Below are 17,799 nucleotides of genomic sequence, written 5' to 3'. Positions count from 1 at the left end.
CCAGTGCTCCTCTGGAGGTGATACTGTCCTTGATAACAAGGTGAGCCATCAATCCTATCTTTGACGTCACAGCAACTCTCAATGAAAGCACCAATGTCGGTGTCAAAACCGGCAGATCTCGGGTAGGGGGTCCCGAACATGGGGGTCTAAGGTCGATGGTAACATGAGACGGGGAACACGATGTTTACCCAGGTTCGGGCCCTCTCTATGGAGGTAATACCCTACTTCCTGCTTGATTGATCTTGATGAATATGAGTATTACAAGAGTTGATCTACCACGAGATCGTAATGGCTAAAACCCTAGAAGTCTAGCCTGTATGATTATGATTGTCCCTACGGACTAAACCCTCCGGTTTATATAGACACCGGAGGGGACTAGGGCTGTACAAAGTCGGTTACAGATAAAGGAATCTTCATATCTGGACGCCAAGATTGCCTTCCACGCCAAGGGGAGTCCCATCCAGACACAGGTGAGATTCTTCGGTCTTGTATCTTCACAGCCCATCAGTCCGGCCCATGTCAACAGGCCGGACGCCCGAGGAACCCTTAATCCAGGATTCCCTCACCACCGTCTGGATTTAGTAGTACTACCACGCCCGTCTGGATTTAGTATTTGACTAGCAATATCTAGTAATGCATGTCATAAAAAATATACTACTCCCTCTGTAAATAAATACATGGAGTATTGTTTTATTCAGTTTTGAACGTAGTTCCCGATGATATTATACACTCTCCCTTCCGGTAGATGGCTCAAATCTGAAGTCTCATCAATCAGACTACTATTGTACTCACCGAGCGCTCAGCTTGGTAAGCTACCAACAAAAAATTGCAATCAAAGACTACTATTGTACTCCCTCCGTACTGGTGCATTAGTCACGTTACGAAAACCAAGTAATCCCAAAACTTTTAGGTGCGGTGCATTAACTACCCACCTTGTTCCCTGTTTTTTGCCACAAAAAAAGAAATCGCCCAATAGGAGACCTGGGGTGCGTATACATTCAATGACTTGAGACTACTTAGCACAACATTTTTGGTTACATGCATTAACATTTTATTAGTTAAATCAAAGGTCAAAACTTGGCGCAAAATGCAAAGGGGGCCAATAAACCAGTAAGCATCAAATTTCTCTCGTTTTGCCCCAACTTGGTCTCAGTGAGATGACTATACTGCACCGGCTCGGAGGGAGGGCCGAGGAGTAGATGGCCAACACACACGTGAATGCAATGCAGTATGCAATTCTCATATAAAGGCTCCTCGCCAGTCCAATCTACAAAATCCTATGCACCTACACACCCTAACCAAGGGCAAGAGTGATCACTCCAATCGCAGGATCAGTTGACTAAAAGCTAGACCCATGGAGGCGATGAGCGCGAGCATCAGCCGGCTGTGGCAGATGGTCCACGACGCCGGCCAATGGCCCGGCACCGAGGAACTTCTCCAGGTCGTGCTTGAGGCCGCCAGGGCGAGAGGCCTCTTGGATGACAGCTTCATCTCCTTGTTTGACGAGGTCCTCGTCGGCTTCCATGACAAGTTCACCATCGTCAAGAAGCTCGCGGACGACCTTGACGTAAGCCTCCAATGAAGGAAATATGCCCTAGAGGCAATAATAAAGTTGTTATTTATATTTCCTTATATCATGATAAATGTTTATTATTCATGCTGAATTGTATTAACCAGAAACTTGATACATGTGTGAATACATAGAAAAAACAAAGTGTCCCTAGTATGCCTCTACTAGACTAGCTCGTTAATCAAAGATGGTTAAGTTTCCTGACCATAGACATGTGTTGTCATTTGATAAACGGGGTCACATCATTAGGAGAATGATGTGATGGACAAGACCCATCCGTTAGCTTAGCATAATGATTGTTAAGTTTTATTGCTATTGCTTTCTTCATGACTTATACATATTCCTCTAACTATGAGATTATGCAACTCCCGAATACCGAACACCTTGTGTGCTATCAAACATCACAACGCAACTGGGTGATTATAAATATGCTCTACAGGTGTCTCCGAAGGTGTTTGTTGGGTTAGCATAGATCAAGATTAGGATTTGTCACTCCGAGTATCGGAGAGGTATCTCTAGGCCCTCTCGGTAATGCACATCACTATAAGCCTTGCAAGCAATGTAACTAATGAATTAGCTATGGGATGATGCATTATGGAACGAGTAAAGAGACTTGCCCGTAACGAGATTGGACTAGGTATGAGGAAACCGACGATCGAATCTCGGGCAAGTAACATACCGATGACAAAGGGAATAACGTATGCTATCATTGCGGTTTGACCGATAAAGATCTTCGTAGAATATGTAGGAACCAATATGAGCATCCAGGTTCCGCTATTGTTTATTGATCGGAGATGTGTCTCGGTCATGTCTACATAGTTCTCGAACCCGTAGGGTCCGCACGCTTAAGGTTCGATGACGATTTGTATTATGAGTTATGTGTTTTGGTGACCAAAGATTGTTCGGAGTCCCGGATGAGATCTCGGACATGATGTGGAGTCTCGAAATGGTCGAGAGGTAAAGATTGATATATTGGACGATAGTATTTGGAGACTGGAATGGTTTCGGGACGTTTCGGATATTTATCGGAGTACCGAGGGGTTACCGGAACCCCCTGGGGAAATTAATGGGCCTACATGGGCCATAGGGGAGAGGGGAGGCAGCCCACAAGGGGTGGCCGCGCCCCCTCCCATAGGGAGTCCAAATTGGACAAGGAAGGGGGTGCGCCCCCTTTCCTTCTCCTCTTCCCTCTCCCTTCCCGCTCTCCCCCTCCATGAGAAGGAAAAAATAGGGGGGCGAATCCTACTAGGACTAGAGTCCTAGTAGGACTCCCCTCTCCTCGGCGCGCCCCTGCTGGCCGGCCTCCTCCTCTCCCTCCTTTATATACATGGGCAGGGCACCCCTTGGAGACACACCAATTCTTCCAAGCCGTGTACGGCGTCTCTCTCCACGGTTTACTCCTCCGGTCATATTCACGTAGTGCTTAGGCGAAGCCCTGCGCGGATCAGATCACCATCACCGTCACCACGCTGTCGTGCTGACGAAACTCTCCCTCGACCCTCTGCTAGATCAAGAGTTCGAGGGACGTCATCGAGCTGAACGTGTGCTGAACTCGGAGGTGCCATACCTTTTGTACTTGATATGTTGGATCGCAAAGACGTTCGACTACATCAACCGCGTTAACCTAATGCTTCCGCTTTCGGTCTACGAGGGTACGTGGACACACTCTCCCCCTCTCGTTGCTATGCATCTCCTAGATAGATCTTGCGTGATCGTAGGAATTTTTTTGAAATTGCATGCTACGTTCTCAACAGTGGCATCCGAGCCAGGTCTATGCGTAGATGATATGCACGAGTAGAACACAATGAGTTGTGGGTGATAATAGTCATACTGCTTACCACCATTGTCTTATTTTTATTCGGCGGTATTGTTGGATGAAGCGGCCCGGACCAACCTTACATGACCATGTTCATGAGACCGGTTCCACCGACAGACATGCAACTTGTTTTGCATAAAGGTGGCTGGCGGGTGTCTGTTTCACCAACTTTAGTTGAATCGAATTTGACTACGGCCGGTCCTTGTTGAAGGTTAAAACAGCACACTTGACGAAAAATCGTTGTGGTTTTGATGCGTAGGTAAGAACGGTTCTTGCTAGAAGCCCGTAGCAGCCACGTAAAACTTGCAACAACAAAGTAGAGGCCGTCTAACTTGTTTTTGCAGGACATGTTGTGATGTGATATGGTCAAGACATGTTGTGATATATGTTATTGTATGATATGATCATGTTTTGTAAAGGGATAATTGATTTTATGCCCCTAGTTGGGTCACAGTCGGCATGTTTACCCCTAGTTTCCGAAAACACTTGTTCCTGCCCAAACCACATTGCTCCTCTTATGCTTTTGCCCTTTGACCGTTTGACCATCATTTTGAAAACTTCATAAAAAATTCATACTAAATCATAAAAATTCAAATAAGATATCGAAATGTTCAGAAAAGCATCACCTATATGTGCATGTCATTTGCATTCATGAAAAAAGTGTTGGCCAGTCCCCATCTCAGTTTTAGCTCATATGATCTTAGCATGAACAATGAGATCTAAAAAAATTCTAAAAAAATTTGGTGGAAAACTTTGACCAATGTTTTGAGTGCTTGCCAAGTTTCATAAGGGAATGACATTCGTGGAAGTCGTGGCAAAAAAACAAAAATCAATGCTCCAAAATTTCATTTTTTTTACCACGACTTCCACGAATGTCATTCCCTTATGAAACTTGGCAAGCACTCAAAACATTGGTCAAAGTTTGCCACCAATTTTTTTTTGAATTTTTTGAATTTATTTAGATTTTACTGTTCATGCTAAGATCATATGAGCTAAAACTGAGATGGGGACTGGCCAACACTTTTTTCATGAATGCAAATGACATGCACATATAGGTGATGCTTTTTTGAACATTTTGATATCTTATTTGAATTTTTCTGAGTTAGTATGAATTTTTTATGAAGTTTTCAAAGTGATGGTCAAATGGTCAAAGGGCAAAAGCATAAGAGGAGCAAAGTGGTTTGGGCAGGAACAAGTGTTTTCGGAAACTAGGGGTAAACCTGCCAAGTGGGACACAACTAAGGGCACCAAATTAATTATCCCTTTTGTAAAAGTTATCGGCAACTGGCAGGAGGCTTATGGTTGTCGCTTTATTGTTTGAAATGCAATCGCCATGTAATTGCTTTACTTTATCACTAAGCAGTAACGATAGTTGTAGAAGCAATAGTTGGTGAGACGACAACGACGCTACGATGGAGATCAAGGTGTCAAGCCGGTGACGATGGAGATCATGACGGTGCTTTGGAGATGGAGATCAAAGGCACAAGATGATGATGGCCATATCATGTCACATATATTGATTGCATGTGATGCTTATCTTTTATGCATCTTATTTTGCTTAGTACGGCGGTAGCATTATAAGATGATCCCTCACTAAATTTCAAGGTATATGTGTTCTCCCTGAGTATGCACCGTTGCGACAGTTCGTCGTGCTGAGGCACCACGTGATGATCGGGCGTGATAAGCTCTACGTTCACATACAACAGGTGCAAGATAGTTTTGCACATGTAGAATACTCGGGTTAAACTTGACGAGCCTAGCATATATAGATATGGCCTCGGAACACTGAGACCGAAAAGTCGAAATCATATAGTAGATATGATCAACATAGAGATGTTCACCATTGAAAACTACTCCATCTCACGTGATGATCGGACATGGTTTAGTTGATATGGATCACGTGATCTTTTAGATGACTCGAGGGATGTCAAACTAAGTGGGAGTTCTTTAGTAATATGATTAATTGAACTTAAATTTATCATGAACTTAGTCCTGATAGTTTTTGCATATCTATGTTGTTGTAGATCAATGGCCCGTGCTACCGTTCCCTTGAATTTTAATGCGTTCCTAGAGAAAGCCAAGTTGAAAGATGATGGTAGCAACTACACGGACTAGGTCCGTAACTTGAGGATTATCCTCATTGCTGCACAGAAGAATTATGTCCTTGATGCAACGCTAGGTGAAAGGCCTGCTGCAGGAGCAGATGATGATGTTAAGAACGTCTGGCAAGCTCGATCTGATGACTACTCGATAGTTCAGTGTGCCATGCTTTACGGCATAAAATCAGGACTTCAAAGACGTTTTGAACGTCATGGACCATATGAGATGTTCCAGGAGTTGAAGTTACTATTTCAAGCAAATGCACGAGTTGAGAGATATGAAGTCTCCAACAAGTTTTATAGCTGTAAAATGGAGGAGAACAGTTCTGTCAGTGAACACATACTCAGAATGTCTGGGTACCATAACCACTTAACTCAGCTGGGAGTTAATATTCCGGATGATAGTGTCATTGACAGAGTTCTTCAATCACTGCCGCCAAGCTATAAAGGCATCGTGATGAACTATAATATGCAAGGGATGGAAAAGACTATTTCCTAGCACTTCGCAATGCTTATGGCTGCGGAGGTAGAAATCAAGAAGGAGCATCAAGTGTTGATGGTTAAAAAGACCACTAGTTTCAAGAAAAAGGGCAAAGGAAAGAAGGGAAACTTCAAGAAGAATGGCAAGCAAGTTGCCACTCCCGGGAAGAAGCCCAAGTCTGGACCTAAGCCTGAAACTGAGTGCTTCTACTGCAAAGGGACTGCACACTTGAAGCGGAACTGCCCCAAGTGTTTGGCGGATAAGAAGGATGGCAAAGTGAAAGGTGTATTTGATATACATGTTATTGATGTGTACCTTACTAATGCTCGTAGTAGCGCCTGGGTATTTGACACTGGTTCTGTTGCTCATATTTGCAACTCGAAACAGGGGCTACGGATTAAACGAAGATTGGCTAAGGACGAGGTGACCATGCATGTCGAAAATGGTTCCAAGGTCGATGTGATCATCGTCGGCATGCTACCTCTACATCTACCTTCGGGATTAGTTTTAGACCTGAATAATTGTTATTTGGTGCCAGCGTTGAGCATGAACATTATATCTGGATCTTGTTTGATGCGAGATGGTTATTCATTTAAATCAGAGAATAATGGTTGTTCTATTTATATGAGTAATATCTTTTATGGTCATGCACCCTAGATGAGTGGTCTATTTTTGTTGAATCTCGATCACGGTGATACACATATTCATAATATTAATGCCAAAAGATGCAAAGTTAATAATGATAGTGCAACTTATTTGTGCACTGCCGTTTAGGTCATATTTGTGTAAAGTGCATGAAGAAACTCCATGCTGATGGGCTTTTGGAATCACTTGATGCTTGCGAACCATGCCTCATGAGCAAGATGACTAAGACTCCATTCTCCGGAACAATGGAGCGAGCCACTGACTTATTGGAAATAGTACATACTGATGTATACGGTCCGATGAGTGTTGAGGCTCGCGGCGGGTATCGTTATTTTCTGACCTTCACAGATGATTTGAGCATATATGGCTATGTCTACTTAATGAAACATAAGTCTGAAACATTTGAAAAGTTCAAAGAATTTCAGAGTGAAGTGGGAAATTATCGTAACAAGAAAATAAAGTTTCTACGATCTGATCGTGGAGGCGAATATTTGAGTAACGAGTTTGGTCTTCATTTGAAACAACATGGAATAGTTTCGCAACTCATGCCACCTGGAAAACCACAGCGTAATGGTGTGTCCGAACGTCGTAACCGTACTTTATTAGATATGGTGTGATCTATGACGTCTCTTATCGATTTACCACTATCGTTTTGGGGTTATGCATTAGAGATAGCTGCATTGACGTTAAATAGGGCACTGTCTAAATCCATTGAGACGACGCCATATGAACTATGGTTTGACAAGAAACCTAAGTTCTCGTTTCTTAAAGTTTGGGGTTGCAATGCTTATGTGAAAAAGCTAAAACCTGATAAGCTCGAACCCAAATCGGAGAAGTGCATCTTCATAGGATACCCAAAAGAAACTGTTGGGTACACCTTCTATCACAGATCCTAAGGCAAGACATTTGTTGCTAAGAATGTATCCTTTCTAGAGAAGGAATTTCTCTCGAAAGAAGTGAGTGGGAGGAAAGTAGAACTTGATGAGGTAATTGTACCTTCTCTCAAATTGGAAAGTAGTACATCACAGAAATCAGTTCCAGTAACGCCTACACCAATTAGTGAGGAAGTTAATGATGATGATCATGAAACTTCAGATCAAGTTACTACCGAACCTCGTACGTCAACCAGAGTACATTCCGCGCCAGAGTGGTACGGTAATCCTATTCTGGAAGTCATGTTACTAGACTATGACGAACCTACAAACTATGAGGAAGCGATGATGAGCCCAGATTCCGCAAAATGGCTTGAGGCCATGAAATCTGAGATGGGATCCATGTATGAGAACAGGTGTGGACTTTGGTTGACTTGCCCGATGATCGGCAAGCCATAGAAAATAAATGGATCTTCAAGAAGAAGACTGACGCTGACGGTAATGTTACTGTCTACAAAGCTCGACTTGTTGCGAAAGGTTTTCGATAAGTTCAAGGAGTTGACTACGATGAGACCTTCTCACCCGTAGCGATGCTTAAGTCTGTCCAAATCATGTTAGCAATTGCCGCATTTTATGATTATGAAATTTGGCAAATGGATGTCAAAACTGCATTCCTTAATGGATTTCTTAAAGAAGAGTTGTATACGATGCAACCAGAAGGTTTTGTCGACCCTAAAGGTGCTAACAAAGTGTGCAAGCTCTAGCAATCCATTTATGGACTGGTGCCAGCCTCTCGGAGTTGGAATATATGCTTTGACAGCGTGATCAAAGCATATGGTTTTATACAGACTTTTGGAGAAGCCTGTATTTACAAGAAAGTGAGTGGGAGCTCTGTAGCATTTCTAATATTATATGTGGATGACATATTGTTGATTGGAAATGATATAGAATTTCTGGATAGCATAAAAGGATACTTGAATAAGAACTTTTCAATGAAAGACCTCGGTGAAGCTGCTTATATATTGGGCATCAAGATCTATAGAGATAGATCAAGATGCTTAATTGGACTTTCACAAAGCACATACCTTGATAAAGTTTTGAAGAAGTTCAAAATGGATCAGTCAAAGAAAGGGTTCTTGCCTGTGTTACAAGGTGTGAACTTGAGTCAGACTCAATGCCCGACCACTGCAGAAGATAGAGAGAAAATGAAAGTCATTCCCTATGCCTCAGCCATAGGTTCTATCATGTATGCAATGCTGCGTACCAGACCTGATGTGTGCCTTGCTATAAGTTTAGTAGGGAGGTACCAAAGTAATCTAGGAGTGGATCACTAGACAACGATCAAGAACATCCTGAAATACCTGAAGAGGACTAAGGATATGTTTCTCGTTTATGGGGGTAACAAAGAGCTCGTCGTAAATGGTTACGTCGATGCTAGCTTTGCATTGATCCGGATGACTCTAAGTCACAAACCGAATATATATTTATGTTGAATGGTGGAGCTGTCAGTTGGTGCAGTTCCAAGTAGAGCGTCGTGGCGGGATCTACGTGTGAAGCGGAGTACATAGCTGCTTCGGAAGCAGCAAATCAAGGAGTCTGGATGAAGGAGTTCATATCCGATCTAGGTGTAATACCTAGTGCATCGGGTCCAATGAAAATCGTTTGTGACAATACTGGAGCAATTGCCTTAGCAAAGGAATCCAGATTTCACAAGAGAACCAAACACATCAAGAGACGCTTCAACTCCATCAGCGATCAAGTCAAGGAGGGAGACATAGAGATTTGCAAAATACATACGGATCTGAATGTTGCAGACCCGTTGACTAAGCCTCTTCCACGAGCAAAACATGATCAGCACCAAGACTCCATGGGTGTTAGAATCATTTCAATGTAATCTAGATTATTGACTCTAGTGCAAGTGGGAGACTGAAGGAAATATGCCCTGGAGGCAATAATAAAGTTGTCATTTATATTTCCTTATATCATGATATATGTTTATTATTCATGCTAGAATTATATTAACCGAAAACTTGATACATGTGTGAATACATAGACAAAACAAAGTGTCCCTAGTATGCCTCTACTAGACTAGCTCGTTAATCAAAGATGGTTTAGTTTCCTAACCATAGACATGTGTTGTCATTTGATAAACGGGATCACATCATTAGGAGAATGATGTGATGGACAAGACCCATCCGTTAGCTTAGCATAATGATCATTAAGTTTTATTGCTATTGCTTTCTTCATGACTTATACATATTCCTCTAACTATGAGATTATGCAACTCCCGAATACCGGAGGAACACCTTGTGTGATATCAAACGTCACAACGTAACTGGGTGATTATAAAGATGCTCTATAGGTGTCTCCGAAGGTGTTTGTTGGGTTGGCATAGATCAAGATTAGGATTTGTCACTCTGAGTATCCGAGAGGTATCTCTGGGCCCTCTCGGTAATGCACATCACTATAAGCCTTGCAAGCAATATGACTAATGAGTTAGTTACGGGATGATGCATTACGGAAAGAGTAAAGAGACTTGCCGGTAACGAGATTGAACTAGGTATGAGGATACCGACGATCGAATCTCGGGCAAGTAACATACCGATGACAAAGGGAATAATGTATGTTGTCATTGCGGTTTGACCGATAAAGATCTTCGTAGAATATGTAGGAACCAATATGAGCATCCAGGTTCCGCTATTGGTTATTGACCGGAGATGTGTCTCGGTCATGTCTACATAGTTCTCGGACCCGTAGGGTCCGCATGCTTAACGTTCGATGACGATTTGTATTATGAGTTATGTGTTTTGGTGACCGAAGATTGTTCGGAGTCCCGGATGAGATCACGGACATGACGAGTAGTCTTGAAATGGTCGAGAGGTAAAGATTGATATATTGGACGATAGTATTTGGACACCGGAATGGTTTCGGGACGTTTCGGATATTTATCGGAGTACCGAGGGGTTACCGAAACCACTCGGGGAAAGTAATGGGCCTACTGGGCCATAGGGGAGAGGGGAGGTAGCCCACAAGGGGTGGTTATGCCCCCTCCCATAGGGAGTCCGAATTGGACTAGGGGAGGGGGTGCGCCCCCCTTTCCTTCTCCTCTTCCCTCTCCCGTCCCTCTTTCCCCCTCCATGAGAAGGGAAAAAAGGGGGGGCGAATCCTACTAGGACTGGAGTCCTAGTAGGACTCCCCTCTCCTTGGCGCGCTCCTGGTGGCCGGCCTCCTCCTCTCCCTCGTTTATATACGTGGGCAGGGCACCCCTTGGAGACACACCAATTGTTCCAAGCCGTGTACAACGTTTCTCTCCACGGTTTACTCCTCCGGTCATATTCACGTAGTGCTTAGGCGAAGCCCTATGCAGATCACATCACCATCACCATGCCATTATGCTGACGAAACTCTCCCTCGACCCTCTGCTGGATCAAGAGTTCAAGGCGCGTCATCGAGTTGAACTTGTGCTGAAGTCGGAGGTATCGTACGTTCGGTACTTGATCGGTTGGATCGCGAAGACGTTCGACTACATCAACCGTGTGAACCTAACGCTTCCACTTTCGGTCTACGAGGGTACGTGGACACACTCCCCCACTCTCGTTGCTATGCATCTCCTAGATAGATCTTGCGCGATCGTTGGAATTTTTTTTTAAATTGCATGCTACGTTCCCAACATCCAGCCCACGCGCCCAGGCTCTACGATGCCCACCACCCTCAACGGCCTCTATGGTGACAACCTCTTCGATGCACTGGTGGCCTTGCGACTGCCCACCGTCGCGCCGGAGAATGTCCACCTCGAGGTCGCACTCACCGCGCAGCGCCTGGCGCAGCAAGACACCATCGACATAATCACCCACGTCTACGCGCAAATCATCCACAATGACTACTACATGCATGAGGAGGACAATAGGATGCTAGCCTTCTTGGACTGCAGGGCAATCTTGGACGACATTGTTCAGAAGCACGTTGAGGTCGCCGCCAACGCGCTGCTCCTCACACGTCGGTTGGTGACCCGGCGCACTAGGGCGTGAGGATGTCGATGATGGATCCGTATGTATCTTTATCTTTCCGTCAAATCCATGTAGTAGTATATTGTACTAGTAATTATCTTACCTTTCACATCAACTTCATAATTTTTGTACATACTCCATGCATGAACCGCACCAGAGCCAAACTTCTCATTACTCTAGGGAAAATCGTATTTCTATCTATCGGTCGCACCATGGAGCAGAACCAAATTTTACAAGTTACAAGTTCAAAAGGAAAAGCCTGCCGTGTTCGCGTCGCACCCCCACTCGATTAGTCTGGCACGCCTCTCAAGGGGGAATGCGTGTTGTGTTGCATTTTCACTTACAAGTGGGACCGCAGTTGAGCAAACCGACTATCAGCAAACCCCCACCACGCCCACCGTGCAATGGCTGAGAAAACAGGAGGGAGAAGAGATGGTTGTAGCACGGACTCCAAGAAAATTGGTGTCAGATGGGACTCGTGTGGGTGGCGTTGCCGTACTGCTAGACGTGAATGCTAGTTATGGCCCATGCTACCCCACTATATCGAGGTGCTGGTTACGTAGAGCGAACACATTATCTCTCCAGGAGTACGGTACACACTACTCACATTGTCACGAAATTTCGTCGAGTCCATGCTCAGCCCTCCTCTCTCTCTCTTCTTAGCCAGCCAGCAGACGCGCGGACCCCATCATTTGTTTGCTCACATGCAGTCCCACATGTCAGTGAAAACGCAAGACGACCCACTGAACGTGCACATCTTTCACCTCGACGTGCTGGTGATGAAAAACAAATCCAATAAAGATCTTCGGTGGCCTCTTTTGGAGTTACTCAAGAGTAAGATTCTATTTACAGTTTAACCCAAGATGCACATCATGTGGCTTCAACTAGCACTCCATTTTGTTGCATGACACGACCTGGATGCTGGATGTCCCACATGTCGGCAAAAGGAGGAAGAACTCGACCAAATCTTCTCCACATTTAGACCGGAGGAGTAGGAAACACTGCAAGCCCTGTGCCTACATCATACTACATACAGGCCCACCTCATGCAGTCACGCTATCACCATATTTCTCGGCCTCCGTGCGACACCTAGCTCTAGTTGATCTAACTAGAACTAACTATTGTGCTAACATACTCCACTATTAGGTTGGCTCTATGTGATGTGGCAACTTCATATAACCGGATGCTGACTATACTACTACAGTACTCACACTCCAAGAAGTGACTCAAAAACCATTCATAAATTGAGTTTATGACATGCATATGCAAATGTACCATTCATTACATACAACAAGTCATCAACACACAACAACAACGAGGATACATGTTGGATTATAGATTATTTCCAAAAAAACATTCTAGTAAATACTAAAGTTTTCATCACACAACAAATAACAAGCAATGAAATGAACTTCAGCTCAACCAATCATCAATGTTGGAAACGCTTGCTTTGAACCATAGGTAAGCCTCTGGGAAGGGCCAGCTATTGTCAATATCAGGACCAACGCAGGACTGATCATCCAGGCTGAAGCGGCCTATATCAGGATGCATATTGTGAAAGCCAGGGTAGGGAACCATAGCAATGTCCGAGGTATAGATACAGTTGCTTCTCATAAATGGTAGTAACGTTGTGTCAACAGCAGCTGGATCGCCTTTCACCATCATTGGATAGTTTTGTCCAAGGAAGAGCGAGTTTTCTCCAAGACTATCAATACTAAACCAGAGAGAAGGTTTTTGCGCTAGCACACTAGTATCCATCCCGAATACCCTGCAACGTATGTTGGAATAGGTCTGGAGAGTGCGACCATGGGAGACAACACATGCTTCCTTAGTAGTAACATCAGCAGTGCGTTGTATACAGACAAGAAGAGGTGATCCATCAGAATAAGTTGCCAGACGCCACTGAGTATATAGGTCCTGCTCGTGATCATCACCATCGTCATCTCCCCCTTGGTTATAAATATTTTCAAGTATAGGTGGTGGAATGTTCACATGACCTTGGAAACACAAGAAGGTTAATTAGTAAAGGGAAACTAGGTAACCCGCATGCATGTGGATGAAACAATTATAATTACGGTGGAAGACAAACGTACCGAAACCATAAGGATTCCATGCAAAAACAGTGCCACGAGTGGTGGCAGCAAACACAATACGCTCATATTGAATTGCATCACAGTACTCATCCGTGTACAGAAATTGATTTTTGAGCAATATCCATCGAGGCGTGGAAGTAAGGACGACAACAAGCTTGTCGAAGATAGAAACAACTTCATAGTTCGTGTAATCCCAAGAGCGGTTGGGAACTCGACAAATTGCTATCTTCTGTAGACGACGGTCACCATGATCGTATTTGAACGTCTGTAGATCATCTGTGTGCTCAACCTCAGGGCACTCTGAGATTTTTGGAAGTGGAATCCGCTGACGAGTGTACACATTCACAAGTTCCCACTCGCAGTTGTACCCAATATAAACAACCCAATCTCTATTTGCGCCTGCCCAGGCCTTACCCTTAAGCGATGGCATCTTAACATCACACGTATCATTATCAAGCGCATCAACTTGCACAAGGCGAGGCTTCCGTCGTCCGTGTGCCAGCGAGCAGGGTCATGGCAAAGAAGATAGGGGAGATCAAACCGCTCCTAGACCCTTGGGTTCTTTGTAATGATGTTATTAGTTGAGTCGAGAATGGTCTTGAACGAACCTGCCATGCTAGCCGAGGTGATGACGTCGCACTGATTAATGAGTTCCTCCACCACGTCATCTTTCTGACCGGGGCAAGAATAAGGGGGTCGTTTCTGGCCTGTTCCCTCCATGGAGAAGACGATCGAACAATGGCACAAGGAAGGGTGAAGGCAAATGGTGGAGGGAGGAAGAGCATGCGACAGCAGTTCCAAGTTGATAGGGAAAGGCGAAGAGGCGGTGGACGGTTGCCACGGTACAGGAAGAGGCACCCCGGCCTACATAGACGTCTGTTCGAAAATTGTACAAAAGGAATCGCCGTCATCTCACTGACGTGTTGGAATGGGACCACGTGTCAACGAAACATGGTGCGTCATTTCTCGTGCAAAATGCGATCTGGCCACGTTGGCCTGAGGTGCCGCATTATTTCTTGACTTAATTTTTTTAATGGCGTGCCGTTCAGTTTTGAAGCACGACTAATTGGTACTGTATGCAGAGAAAATATAAACTACTCTACCACTACTCCACCTCTAGTACTAGTATCAAAAAAGATATATAGGCTGGAGCTTTAGTGCTTTCTTGCTAATGGCTACCCACTTGCTTCTCACACTATCACCCTCTCTCCAGATCTAAAAAAGACGGCCTCTCTCTCCCTCCTCACCGGTGGTTACAGATCCGTCGGGGAAGAAAAGTATGTGCAGCGTTGACGCACTCGTCGTCGACGAGCGAGGTCACGCACTGACGACAAGGCCGTCCTGTCAGACCTAGCACCCGCGCGGGATGGCCTCCAACCCCAAGCTCGCAGCCGTAGTGTGTGCGGAGGACGACAACCACGAGCGAAGCCACTTCCCGCCGACCCTCAGGTATGCTACCTCTTTTCAAACCATACCCTTGTTCTATTGCCCCATCTGCCACGTCGCTACATGTGTATCTTTTTCCACTCCACCACCTTCCCAATTTGCTATCCTCTACTCTGCTGGTCACGCAGATGAAAACCTTAATTTTCACTATTAAAGGAAACCCTACTTCATGCAGACTAATCCATGTCTGGGTTGAATAAGGAAAGGAAGGGAGAAAGTAATGTCGAAGAGATTAGGCATCGAACCCGCATCTAGGTTGAAAAGGGGAAAATCAGTAGCTAAGGAATGAGTCTCGTGTCTCTTGGTTGAAAAAGGGTGAAAAGGGGTAGAAAGGCATGACAATGCAATAGAGAATGACCAGGTCGATCGATTTGTTGTCCTCACATAGGAAAAAGGTGGCTAAAGAGAACAAAAATGGGACGCAATCCACATATGCTGCCTGGATATTTGTTGCTCTGGGCAACCATACATCCCTCACCACTCTATGCGTCCGTGGAGGTACATCGTACTGTTGCGCCACCACTGTCCTAATGGACCTCCCATGCTCTTATTGCCACTTTTTTGCTGTTAGTATAACGCTAGCGGTAAAGTCAAGCAATGCTACTGCTAAAGTGATGCCAAATTTAACTAATGCCGCACTCAGTCTAATGCCACCGATATATTTAAGTAATGCCATTTAATGACACTGGATTATTTCAGGGTTAATTGTTGATTGTGGATGTATTAAAGATTTTTCAGCCAAGGCATTCTAATGTTGTTGCACAGCCAGTATACCTACAATGAAACTTGTTACTACCTTCAGATTTTTGCACTGTTAATGCTTATAGATTACATGAAAGTGCGTTATATCGACTAGAGGGGGGTGAATAGGCGATTTTTATGAATTCTTCACTGAGGAATTTGCGGGTGAGGAAATTCCTTAGCGAAGAACTACTTGCAGCAGAATAAGTACTCAAGAGTAAGCATAGCAGAACATAGGCATGGTCATCATGATGAAATGAAGACAAACACATAGTACAGAAAGCGTAAACACAGGATAGCACAGGATGAAGACAAACAGACTGAAGAAATTGAACTGAGGAAATTGAGAAAGTCTTCTGTCAAAGTCTTCAAACACAGATATGACAAGCACACAACACAATAATGAGGAAATGAAAGAGCTGAGGAAATAGAACCAGTAAGCTTGGTGAAGACAATGATTTGGTAGACCAGTTCCAACTGCTGTCTCAGTTGTACATCTGGTTGGAGCGGCTAGGTATTTAAACCCGAGGACACACAGTCCCGGACACAAAGTCCTCACCGTATTCTCCTTGAACTAAGGTCACACAGACCTCGTCCAATCACTCGTGGTAAGTCTTCAGGTGACTTCCGGACCTTCACAAACTCGGTCACTCGGCGATCCACAATTCCTCTTGGATGCTCTAGACCATGACGCCTAACCGTCTGGAAGAAGCATAGTCTTCAAAGGTAACAAGCGTCGGATCCTCGCAGGATCAATCTCTTCAGTGATGCTCAATCACTTTGGGTTTGTAGGTGTTTGGGTTTGGGTTTTCTCACTTGATGATTTTCGCTCAAAGTCCTCGGAGGATGGGATGCTCTCAAATGACAAATGCCAGTTTCTCTCGGAGCAGCCAACCAGCTAGTGGTTGTAGGGGGCGGCTATTTATAGCCTAGGGAGCAGCCCGACATGATAAGACATAAATGCCCTTCAATGATATGACCGTTAGGTGGTGAGATATTTTGGGACAGCTGGCGCATAGCACAGCAACGGTTGGAAATTTGAGTATCAAATTCCTCAGGGCTATCATGTTCCTCACTGTGTAGGCAATCCGCACTGGCGAATTCCTAACTCCTCAGTCAGAACAAATTCCCCAGAGACCAGAAGAACTTCGTCTCTGTCACTGAAGAATATGACTGAATTGTATGAGATTTCCAATGGCATCACTCGAAGGGATTGGTAGGTGTAGGATTTTGAGTTGAGCATCACATGGAAATTTTTCCTTAGTATTTCCTCGACCCCCTTTAACAGTACGGTGTTTCCTATGACTCAAGAAAGAGAAAATGAAACTACGAAAACAAAAGTCTTCACGCTTCATGTTCCTCAAATGAATACCAAGTCTTCAAGGTCACACCAATTTCTTCACTTTCAAAGTCTTCAGAAAGTCTTCAGAAATCCAAAATCTTCAGTCGAAGAACTTCATTTTTAGGGGCCGACTTTCTCTGTAAATATCAAACTCCTCATAGATTTATAGACCTGTGTACACTCATAAACACATTAGTCCCTTAACCTATAAGTCTTCAATACACCAAAATCACTAAGGGGCACTAGATGCACTTACAATCTCCCCCTTTTTGGTGATTGATGACAATATAGGTTAAGTTTTCAACGGGGATAAACATATGAAGTGTAAATACTGATATTGAGGAATTTGATTGCAAGATATAGAAGAACTCCCCCTGAAGATGTGCATAGTGAGGAATTTGCTTTTGAAGCAATGCACACTTGAAGAGTTGAATCATGGAGATCTCCCCCTATATCTTGTAATTCATACACGCATTTGACATAATATATGAAGAATTTGAAATGCATGATGAAATATGGTGACTGATGTAATACAGCATGCGTGCAATAACATTAACGAGGAATAAGCATGCAAAAGATACAGCAAAAGTATCGGGCCACCATAGAGTTTTAAGTTTACAACTCGATCCAACAAAGTCATCAGAAGAACGAGAGTTGTAACTTAGAAAAAAACGCCCATAAAAGATA

The sequence above is a fragment of the Aegilops tauschii genome, chromosome 3 (assembly GCF_002575655.3).
Source record: "Aegilops tauschii subsp. strangulata cultivar AL8/78 chromosome 3, Aet v6.0, whole genome shotgun sequence".
Taxonomy (NCBI): domain Eukaryota; kingdom Viridiplantae; phylum Streptophyta; class Magnoliopsida; order Poales; family Poaceae; genus Aegilops; species Aegilops tauschii.
This window is presented reverse-complemented; position numbering follows the sequence as displayed.